Below are 12063 nucleotides of genomic sequence, written 5' to 3'. Positions count from 1 at the left end.
GTGAAAAGTGATAAGGCCGCAGTGTGTGGTAGTGGTGGTTAAGCGTTTGAACGTACTAATCACATGCCGAGAATATGGTAATCGGTAAGCTTAAGTACTAGATTGAACCGCAGCCGGAATATACTCCCCACCGTCTTGACGTCGTTCTCATCTAGCTAATGACGGGTGCAGGGCCGGGCTCTGTAGTCGAGGGCGGTGGGCCTGTTCCGTGAAGCGGGAATTGAAGGGAAAAGTTGCACGTGTGACTCTGGGAGTAACCACGTGACGTGTGTTTAGGTCTGCCTAGCCAGGTTAACAAAATTCGATTCGAATCGTCCGTTTCTCACCGGTTATTGAGACTGCTTAACCCTTCTGTCACATAGAGTAATAAGTGGAATATGTATGATGATGAATATTGTTGGATGATGAAAGATAATTGTTTTCCATCATGTATGCTATTGGATAGATACTAATGTAGAATGGTTAATTAAACTAGAACTTGCAAGCAAAAAAAAATCTGAAATAAGGACTTACTCTTTGTGGCTTTTCAGCAAAAACAAACCCCCACAAGCCAAAAGCCTTGCATGTCTAGTTAGGGGACTAAGTATATCCTAGTCGGATAAGCCTTGCTGAGTATTAGTATACTCAGCCTTGCTTGTGGCTCAACTTGTTTCAGGAGATACTTTGGAGGACATGTTTGCTAGTCTGACCTGGCCTTGCACTCTCCCGCCTGGTTGGTCCGTGGAGTGGGATAAGTCCCCGACCAGCGATGACAAGAACGAGTGATGTCATGAATCGGGCTTCATCGTGACACCCCTATCGTCGTTAGCTCTCGTGTTTGCTTTTCGCGAAAATAAAGGACTCTGGTGAACTTCTTTTATGTTGGCTTTACGAAAAGTACTTTGTCAATTTGGAACTTGGTTTGTAATGCTACAGTTATGTTAAACTCTCTGTGTTGTAATATATGGTGTGGTGTTGTAATCTCTGGACTCGCCTTCGCGTGAGTTATGCTGCTTTGTTCGATCCAGGTTTAAGTGGTTTTATCGGGAATTTACCCGACGGACCTCCGATGTGCTCCGTCTGCTGTGCGAGTTAAACCTAATTGCCTTTGCAACGATGGTTAGCGCACTTAAGCCGGTTTATGTCGGGCGGTTCTGCCACAGCTGGTATCAGAGCCCAACAAAGCTTGCACCGGAGAAAGTGACGAGTTTTCGAAGAATTTTATTAAAATTTTGACCATAACAATTGCGTTTGCAAAATACGTTGGTTCGTTAAGAATGGTGCCTAGTTCGTAAAGCCCTAGGGGAATTATGGGAAGTTACTAGGTGGCTATCTAACCTATGTCATTATATATCTAACTTCCAGCGCTTTACTTTCTGTCAGACCTTATTTTTGTGCACAATCAACCCTTAAATTCTGTAACGACGCACCTACGCAAAGGTGAGAAGGTAAGGATCCTCAGTCAGCTGAGGGAGTCTGACCTTCCCGTCGGTGATGCGAGCCGAACGTTGCCCTCAAGCAATGGTTTACTTGAGGTGCTGCCAATATACCAACAATCAGTTGACTATATTGGGAGTAAAGTATACTCAGTCAGCTGAGGGAGACTGACCTTCCCGTCGGTGATGCGAACCGAACGCTGTGCTCAAGCAGTGGCCTACTTGAGCTGCTGCCAATATATCGATCATCAGTCAATTATATTGGGAGTAAAGGAACTCGTGAATACGCTATCTCGGTGGCGTATGTTAACGATGGCCATACGGTTGAAAATTGTATGGCTGCCGTTTCTATAGTGAACGGTAATGTATGGGTGAATATGTGGGCAACTGCATATGCGTTACCCATGTGGCGTAGGACACATGGGGGCCGTTCGTGAGTGCTGGCACGAAGGGTCCAGTCGTGAATATTCATATATATACATTCTATGCATCTGTTGCAGGTACACTAACCGCGATTACGTTAAGTTAAGAATAGTTAGAATTCGGCTAAACGTATATAGGGAGAGACGTAATTTTGTGCTATGCTACCGGCGCTAACCCCGTAAGTCCAAAGCTATTTGGCAGTTGTTTGTTTTGTGAGGACGAATAGGTCGTGCATGCATCATGATCTTAAACTGGAAATCGATAAAAGTACATGTGGTAATGGGGAATATGGAGGTTTGCACCTGACCACGTGTTATTTTTCACGATTAAGGCCTATCTAGACTCTGTTCTGTCTGCCGTGTCTGGATATAGGAAGTTACCGAACTCAGCACAGGACTCTATCTGCCGAAGTGGTTGAGTAGAATACAAAAGTTGTAGAATATTAAATTACCCCTCGGCTGTCAAAAGTTGGGAGGTTTTGGTTGAACAGAACGGGAGTTGTGATTTTGCTTGAAACAAACAACCTTCTGTCCTTGTTGTTATATAATACATGCTAGTTCTATTTTTCTGCATTTACTCTTTTGTATTCTGGGGCATTGTATATCACTTGCTCACAAAAGAGTTTTTGCATGTTCCAGATAGTGGGATCGACGCGTGGCAATCCGGAGGGTTTCGTGAATGCGAGTGGTAGCGGATCGCAGCAGCCGCCACCCCCACCACCAGGCTTTGCGGAAGTCCTGTCCGCCCAGACTGAGTTGCTTCGCCAACTTGTCCAAGGGCAGCAGTGAGGTGGACACCACGCCCATCAACCTCAAGCTGCTGGTTATCAGGATTTCTTTGCAACCCAGCCTCCTTTGTTCAACAGGACAGAAGAACCACTAGATGTTGATGCTTGGATTCGCACAATCGAGTCCAAGTTTGCACTACTTCTGGTGCCATGTTCGGAGGAAAATAAAGTTCGCTTTGCCGCGCAACAGCTTCGCGGTTCTGCGCGTCTTTAGTGGGATAACTACCATGGCATGCTCCCGGCCGATCACATTGTCACTTGGAATGAATTCAAGGATGCATTTAGGGGTCACCATATTCCAGAGGGTCTTATGGAAAGGAAACTGAATGAGTTCCTGGCTCTTACGCAAGGGACTCGTACGGTTATCCAATATGCCCAAGCTTTCAATGGTCTCTGTCAGTACGCGGGCTATCATGCTGACACAGATGCTAAGAAGCGTGACCGCTTCCGCAGAGGACTCAATACCAAACTCAAGGAATGTATGAACCCCATTAAAGTCGATACATACAATGAGTTGGTTAATCTGGCAATTACCCAAGAAGATTGCATTGTGGCTCATCGTGCTGAGAAGAAGCGGAAGGCTCCACCTGGACCCTCGAGTGCTCAGTCATCGAGGTATCGTTTCGTGCATAATGTTTCTCCTACAATTCCTCAGAAGGCCCCTCCGCCAGGGCGTTGGGTTTTTAGGCCGCCACAGCAGCAGAGTGTAATGCGACCCCCTGTTCCTCAGCTAACTGGTCCTAGGCCAATTGCCCCACCACCAGCCCGTCCCGGTGATAAAAATCGTTGCTTCAACTGTGGGAGTTCAGCTCATTTCGCCCGAGAGTGTCCGCAGCCTAAGAGACAAAACCAGGGTCAAGGTTCTACTCAGAACAACCAGAACAAGGGAAGAAGGCAGACTATTCAGGTCAGGCAAGGGCGAGTCAACTTCACCACTCTTGCAGAACTACCTGAGGGAGCACCAGTAATGACGGGTACATTTTCTATTCATCACAAGCCTGCAGTGATATTATTCGATTCCGGTGCATCACATAGTTTCATTAGTGCAAAATTTGGTGCAAAAATGGGATTTGATTTCTATCATACGAAGGGGTCATACATGATATCAACACCCGGTGGTAAAGTTGCTTCTAATCAAATGATACGGCTTGTGCAAATCAAGCTGGGTAGTAAAATCATCAATAGCGATCTTATCATTTTAGGACTGGAAGGCCTGGATCTTATTTTGGGAATGGATTGGATGGCTCGACATGGAGTAACCCTAGACATTCCTTCCCGAGCCGTTGAAATAAACTCTCCAACCCAAGGAGCCACTACTCTTTATTTGCCCTCCCAAGAGTGCTCCAATTCTTGTGCATATGCCATGAGCGAATCCAAATTAGAAGAAATCCCAGTGGTATGCGAGTTTGCCGATGTTTTTCTGGATGACTTGCCAGGAATGCCACCGGATAGGGACATAGAGTTTGTTATTGAGTTGTAGCCTGGTACTGCAGCTATTTCAAAGAGGTCCTATAGAATGCCACCTAAGGAATTGGCCGAATTAAAGATTCAACTTCAAGAACTTCTTGACAAAGGTTTCATTCGCCCTAGTGCATCACCTTGGGGTTGTCCGGCCCTATTTGTGAAGAAAAAGGATAATAGTTTGAGGTTGTGTGTGGACTACCGGCCTCTCAATGCGGTGACAATCAAAAATAAATATCCTCTCCCCCGCATTGATGTTTTATTTGATCAGTTGGCTGGAGCTAGGGTGTTTTCAAAGTTGGATCTTCGCTCTGGATATCATCAGATCAAAATCCGACCCTGTGATATTCCTAAAACCGCCTTCTCTACAAGATATGGATTATATGAATACTTAGTCATGTCCTTTGGCCTGACAAATGCACCTGCTTATTTCATGTACCCTATGAATTCGGTGTTCATGCCTGAGCTTGACAAGTTTGTCGTGGTTTTCATTGACGACATCCTTGTTTATTCCAAGAATGAGAAGGACCATGCCAAACACTTGCGCATCGTTCTTCAGCGTCTTAGAGATCATCAGTTATATGCTAAGTTTTCCAAATGTGAATTTTGGTTAGACAGGGTGAAATTTTTGGGTCATACTATATCCAGTAAAGGTATAGCCGTTGATCCTAGTAAGGTGCAAGAAGTGATGGACTGGAAACCTCCTGCTTCTGTTCATCAAATTCGCAGTTTTCTTGGTCTAGCTGGATATTATCGTCGATTCATTCCGGACTTCTCAAAAATTGCTAAGCCTATGACCGAACTGTTGAAGAAAGGAATAAAATTTATTTGGGATGAAAGATGTGAGAAAGCTTTCCACACTCTAAGGGAGTTGCTGACTAAGGCCCCCGTCTTAGCTCAACCTGATAATGCCAAGCCCTTTGACGTGTATTGTGACGCGCCGGGTACGGGTCTTGGTTGTGTGCTCATGCAAGACAATAGAGTCATTGCCTATGCTTCACGATCTCTTCGGTCACATGAGCAGAACTATACTACTCATGACCTCGAGTTAGCAGCCGTCATTCATGCTCTGAAGATTTGGAGACATTATCTTATGGGCACTCATTGCAATATCTACACAGACCATAAGAGTCTCAAATATATCTTCACCCAAGCCGATCTAAATATGAGACAAAGAAGATGGTTGGAATTAATCAAAGACTACGATCTCGAGGTGCACTACCATCCGGGCAAGGCCAATGTAGTAGCGGATGCATTAAGTCGCAAAACTCATTGTAATTGCCTAGCTGTGGAATCTTATGACCAGACACTGTGTTCTGAAATGAGAAGACTAAATTTGGAAATGATTCCCCAAGGCACTTTAAACCACATTTCCATTGAACCAACCCTACACGATCAAATTATCATGGCGCAACTACATGATGAAGGTATTAACATCATCAAGCAGAAGCTCTCCCAAGGGGAAGAAAAATATAAGTGTTTCCGCCAAGACCACAATGGAATTCTATGGTTCGAAAGCCGCATAGTCATTCTAAAGAATCATGAGCTTCGAAAGCAAATCCTCGATGAGGCGCACCTTTCCAAGTTCTCCATTCATCCAGGCAGTAACAAAATGTATCAAGATCTTAAACAAAACTTCTGTGGACTAGGATGAAAAGGGAAATTGCTAAGTATGTTTCCGAATGTGATACCTGTCGGCGAGTAAAAGCTAGCCACTTGAAGGTAGCCGGCCCTCTTCAACCTTTGTCTATCCCATCATGGAAATGGGAAGACATAAGTATGGATTTCATTGTTGGATTGCCAAACACATCCCAGAAGCACGACTCCATTTGGGTTATCGTGGATAGACTTACAAAGACGGCCCACTTCATTCCAGTGCACACCACCTATAATGCCAAGAAATATGCCGAGATTTATCTCGATCGCATTGTTTGCCTACATAGCGTACCTAAAACGATCATTTCTGATCGTGGTACCCAATTCACAGTACGTTTTTGGGAACAATTGCAAGCTTCCCTTGGTACCAAACTGATTCGAAGCTCAGCTTATCATCCACAAACCGATGGACAAACAGAGAGAATAAACCAAATCCTAGAAGACATGTTGAGGGCTTGTGTCATTCACTTTGACAAGAGTTGGGATAAGTGTTTATCTCTAGCAGAATTCTCGTACAACAATAGCTATCAAGAAAGTTTGAAAATGGCACCCTTTGAGGCCTTGTATGGTCGAAGGTGTCGTACTCCTTTGAGCTGGTCGCGAGTCAGAGAACGAGTTGTATTCGGACCTGATCTGGTAAACGAGGCAGAGGAAAAAGTGAGGGTAATCCAAGCAAATCTTAAAGCAGCACAATCCAGGCAAAAGAGCTATTTCGACAAAAGAAGAGATCCCTTGCAATTCGAAGTTGGAGATCATGTATACCTTCGGGTTTCCCCAACCAAGGGTGTACAAAGATTTGGAGTAAAAGGAAAACTAGCTCCCAGGTATGTTGGTCCCTATGAAATCATCGAAACTTGTGGACCCGTGGCCTATAGAGTGAGACTTCCTCCGCAACTATCCAACATACACGACATCTTCCATGTTTCTCAGCTTAAGAAATGTGTCCGAGTTCCCACGGAGATTGTCGAACAAGAGGATATACGGGTAGAGCCGGACCTTTCCTATGTGGAATATCCTATCAAAGTTCTGGATCAGAAAGAAAGGGTAACAAGAAGAAAAGTAGTTAAAATGTACAAAATCCAGTGTAATCATCACACGGAAGAAGAAGCCACTTGGCAAACTGAAACCTATCTAAATGAACATTACCGTGGTTTTCTAGCTTCTCTCCAAGGTACACACACCTCCACACTTAGCCTAGTTACGCGAATCTCGGGACGAGATTCTTTTTAAGGGGGGTAGGCTGTGACATCTCAGAGTTTTAACATGCTAAGCAAGAAATATTAAATGTGGTTTCATGCTAAATAAACGAGAGAAAGTCAAATTATGCATTTCTTTTTGGAAAAGAGCATATGTGTATGTGTGTATGTGTACATATGTATGTGTGGATATAAATTTTGTTCCTTTAATATTTGTAAACTTTCACGCTTATCTTGTCATGACAATGGTAGCATAACTCACACCTATAGTTTTGTGATATACAAAGTTACGTCAAAGACCACTTTCAAGTTCAAAAATTTAATTAATTAAGAGTTCAAATTCTAGTGGTGAGAAATTTCAAATAACTTTCACACCAATGCAAATATGCATATGAAAATGATTAGACATGTTCACCATGAAAAGATCAATAAATGTCTAGTTGAACTTTAGGGGTAAAAGTGACAAAAATTACATGAAATGATAAGTGTTTTGAATTATAGTTTTCGAAAATTTAAAATAACTTCTAAACCATTGCTCGAATAAACTTTTTCCTGAAATAAAAGTTGTAGGCTTTTAAATTCTCTACAACTTTTATATTCAAAGTTTCTCATGTTTCAAAAGGAATCTTTGAGAAAAATTCGAATTTTGAATCAATTTAATCTCTCTCTCTCTACTCTCTCTTTTCCTCTCTCTCCCTCCCATGTCTGCGCCGGACGCCGAGGCCGCCAGCCACGGGCCGCGCCCTCGCCGCGCCCCAGCCCCCTCCGCGCCCCTGGTGCCTTCCTGAAGCTTCTCGACTTCGCCACGCATCGCAAATCCACTGCGCGCCCGCCGAGGATGGTCGCCGAGCCGCCACGACGACGTCGTGCAGCGACGGCCGACCGCGCCTCGCCCCCTCCCTCGCCTAGGATCGCCCTTGAACCGCCTAGAGCCTCCCCTCGAGCTCAGAGACGTCCCCGACCTTCCTTCTCACCTCCTGAGCTCGAGAGCCCAGCTCCGCGCGCCCTCTTTAGCCTGGAACGGCCGCCGCCGCCACCATGGCCGCCGCCCCCCCTAGGCTCCCGCGGAGCTCCCTCCTCCGCCCTTTCTCGTGCCCAACAACCCCCGCAGCCACCTTCCTTGCCCTCCACCGGTGCTCCCCGACCCACTCGCCGCCGCCCAGGCCCGCCGGACCGCCGCCGCCACCGCTCCCCGCCACCGCCGGCCGCTGCTCTCCGCGGCGCCGCCCGCTCCGGCCACCTCAGCCCCGACTGAGCCCACTCCTAGGTCCCTCTCCCTCTCCTCTTGCTCCTCCCCCTATTCCCCCTCGCCGCCGACCGCCGTAGGCGCCGGAATCCGGCCGCCCGACGCTCCCCTGTTTCAAACCCCAGCCAGGGACCTCAGGTTGAGAAGAAACGAAAACCCGGGGGGTTATTTGAATAGCCCTAGACTCATTTGAATAGTAACAGCAAGGGCCCCTTTGTTATTTCTAGCTGTAAACTTTGAAATTCAATAGAAATTCGTAGAAAATTCGTAAATTAGCAAATCTAGTTGTTATGGAATCCTTGTGTAAATCTCTATGCAGTAGAATCATAATATGCTGGTTGTTAGTTGAAACTTTTTTCTGGAAAATTAGATTTATGTTACTAGGTGCATAAAGGCTAGTTGTTTATTATTTCTTGAAGCCTTGTTATGCTCTGAAATTTTTATGGTGGTTTTTTCATGCGACACTAGTGTTGCTATAAAACTTTCGTGGTCAGTTCTCATGTGTAGATATTTCTTTGATTTAATCCTTGTTTAGTAGACTTTAATTATGGTAAATAGTTTCTATTCATCATAAATCATGAAAATATTTCTGAGTGTTCTTTTTGAATAGTTTAACTTGTCCATGAAGTTTGAGCACCAGTCTATGGCTATAAAAGAAGATAAAAATGAATCTTGTTAGATTTCTGTCAGTTTTGTTTATTTTCTCAGAATTAATCCTGTGCATAATAAATTCTAAAATTTTTACAATAACTAAGTTAGCTCTATATAGACCTTCTGTTAAATTTCTAGCTTCTGTTTTGCTCTGGTTTAACCTGTATAATTCAATCTTGTTTTAAGTATTGTTTGAATACATGAATTGTTCTGAATATTTGGCTACAAGTTTTGTCATGAGATTTGCAGGATAGCTTGTTCTGTTTAGTTTATTTTTGATGTATTTTTTTCTGATTTTTATTACTGAATGTGTGTTGAGTTGTTTATTTATTAGCAAACCGTGATTTACTTGTTATAGGAAACCACTTCAACTTGCTTGGTGAAGTCAGTATAGTTCTTTTGTGCTGTTGATCATGATGCCTTGGGTAGTTAGAATTGTTAGTTAAGTACTCTATAAACGATTGCCCATGTGATACGATTGTTTGCTATTTGTTAGACTACAACTTTATCGTGATATGAGTGTGTTTATAATACTGTTCTTGCATCACATATAGATACGACTACTCTTGCCGACGGTACGTACGAGCTGGTGCCTGAAGCAGAAGAAGGTCCCAGAAAGCTCAAGTGAACTTCGCCGACGCCGTCGAGAAACCGAACCCGACTCCAGAAACCTCGGAAACTAACTCAGTTCAAGAAGGCAAGCCCCGGAGCATGTCCATCTATTTTAAATTATGCAACTTATTATTGTTCCTATCTACTTGTGCATTTAAGTTACAGGAGTTGACTAGAACCTTAGTTGCATGATCCTAGGTACCGATGCTTGAGCACTAGTTTGTGCAGGTCGTTAATTAGCTATGCTAATGGTTCGGTAGAAGTCGAGTGATTTCCTGTCACTCGCGAGAAAATTATAGGAGTTGGTTGTTTACTACTTGCTACAACTATAAGGTCTACGGGCGGGGTCGTGATACTCGGGATGCCCCGTCTGTTTAGTGAAAAGTGATAAGGCCGCAGTGTGTGGTAGTGGTGGTTAAGCGTTTGAACGTACTAATCACATGCCGAGAATATGGTAATCGGTAAGCTTAAGTACTGGATTGAACCGCAGCCGGAATATACTCCCCACCGTCTTGACGTCGTTCTCATCTAGCTAATGACGGGTGTAGGGCCGGGCTCTGTAGTCGAGGGCGGTGGGCCTGTTCCGTGAAGCGGGAATTGAAGGGAAAAGTTGCACGTGTGACTCTGGGAGTAACCACGTGACGTGTGTTTAGGTTTGCCTGGCCAGGTTAACAAAATTCGATTCGATTCGTCCGTTTCTCACCGGTTATTGAGACTGCTTAACCCTTCTGTCACATAGAGTAATAAGTGGAATATGTATGATGATGAATATTGTTGGATGATGAAAGATAATTGTTTTCCACCATGTATGCTATTGGATAGATACTAATGTAGAATGGTTAATTAAACTAGAACTTGCAAGCAAAAAAAATCTGAAATAAGGACTTACTCTTTGTGGCTTTTCAGCAAAAACAAACCCTCACAAGCCAAAAGTCTTGCATGTCTAGTTAGGGGACTAAGTATATCCTAGTCGGGTAAACCTTGCTGAGTATTAGTATACTCAGCCTTGCTTGTGGCTCAACTTGTTTCAGGAGATACTTTGGAGGACATGTTTGCTAGTCTGACCTGGCCTTGCACTCTCCCGCCTGGTTGGTCCGTGGAGTGGGATACGTCCCCGACCAGCGATGACAAGAACGAGTGATGTCATGAATCGGGCTTCATCGTGACACCCCTATCGTCGTTAGCTCTCGTGTTTGCTTTTCGCGAAAATAAAGGACTCTGGTGAACTTCTTTTATGTTGGCTTTACGAAAAGTACTTTGTCAATTTGGAACTTGGTTTGTAATGCTACAGTTATGTTAAACTCTCTGTGTTGTAATATATGGTGTGGTGTTGTAATCTTTGGACTCGCCTTCGCGTGAGTTATGCTGCTTTGTTCGATCCAGGTTTAAGTGGTTTTATCGGGAATTTACCCGACGGACCTCCGATGTGCTCCGTCTGCTGTGTGAGTTAAACATAATTGCCTTTGCAACGATGGTTAGCGCACTTAAGCCGGTTTATGTCGGGCGGTTCTGCCACAGCTGGTATCAGAGCCGAACAAAGCTTGCACCGGAGAAAGTGACAAGTTTTCGAAGAATTTTATTAAAATTTTGACCATAACAATTGCGTTTGCAAAATACGTTGGTTCGTTAAGGATGGTGCCTAGTTCGTAAAGTCCTAGGGGAATTATGGGAAGTTACTAGGTGGCTATCTAACCTATGTCATTATATATCTAACTTCCAGCGCTTTACTTTCTGTCAGACCTTATTTTTGTGCACAATCAACCCTTAAATTCTGTAACGACGCACCTACGCAAAGGTGAGAAGGTAAGGATCCTCAGTCAGCTGAGGGAGTCTGACCTTCCCGTCGGTGATGCGAGCCGAACGTTGCCATCAAGCAATGGTTTACTTGAGGTGCTGCCAATATACCAACAATCAGTTGACTATATTGGGAGTAAAGTATACTCAGTCAACTAAGGGAGACTGACCTTCCCGTCGGTGATGCGAACCGAACGCTGTGCTCAAGCAGTGGCCTACTTGAGCTGCTGCCAATATATCGATCATCAGTCGATTATATTGGGAGTAAAGGAACTCGTGAATACGCTATCTCGGTGGCGTATGTTAACGATGGCCATACGGTTGAAAATTGTATGGCTGCCGTTTCTATAGTGAACGGTAATGTATGGGTGAATATGTGGGCAACTGCATATGCGTTACCCATGTGGCGTAGGACACATGGGGGCCGTTCGTGAGTGCTGGCACGAAGGGTCCAGTCGTGAATATTCATATATATACATTCTATGCATCTGTTGCAGGTACACTAACCGCGATTACGTTAAGTTAAGAATAGTTAGAATTCGGCTAAACGTATATAGGGAGAGACGTAATTTTGTGCTATGCTACCGGCGCTAACCCCGTAAGTCCAAAGCTATTTGGCAGTTGTTTGTTTTGTGAGGACGAATAGGTCGTGCATGCATCATGATCTTAAACTGGAAATCGATAAAAGTACATGTGGTAATGGGGAATATGGAGGTTTGCACCTGACCACGTGTTATTTTTCACGATTAAGGCCTATCTAGACTCTGTTCTGTCTGCCGTGTCTGGATATAGGAAGTTACCGAACTCAGCACAGGACTCTAT

This window comes from Panicum virgatum, chromosome 9N, assembly GCF_016808335.1.
Source record: "Panicum virgatum strain AP13 chromosome 9N, P.virgatum_v5, whole genome shotgun sequence".
Lineage (NCBI taxonomy): Eukaryota > Viridiplantae > Streptophyta > Magnoliopsida > Poales > Poaceae > Panicum > Panicum virgatum.
This window is presented reverse-complemented; position numbering follows the sequence as displayed.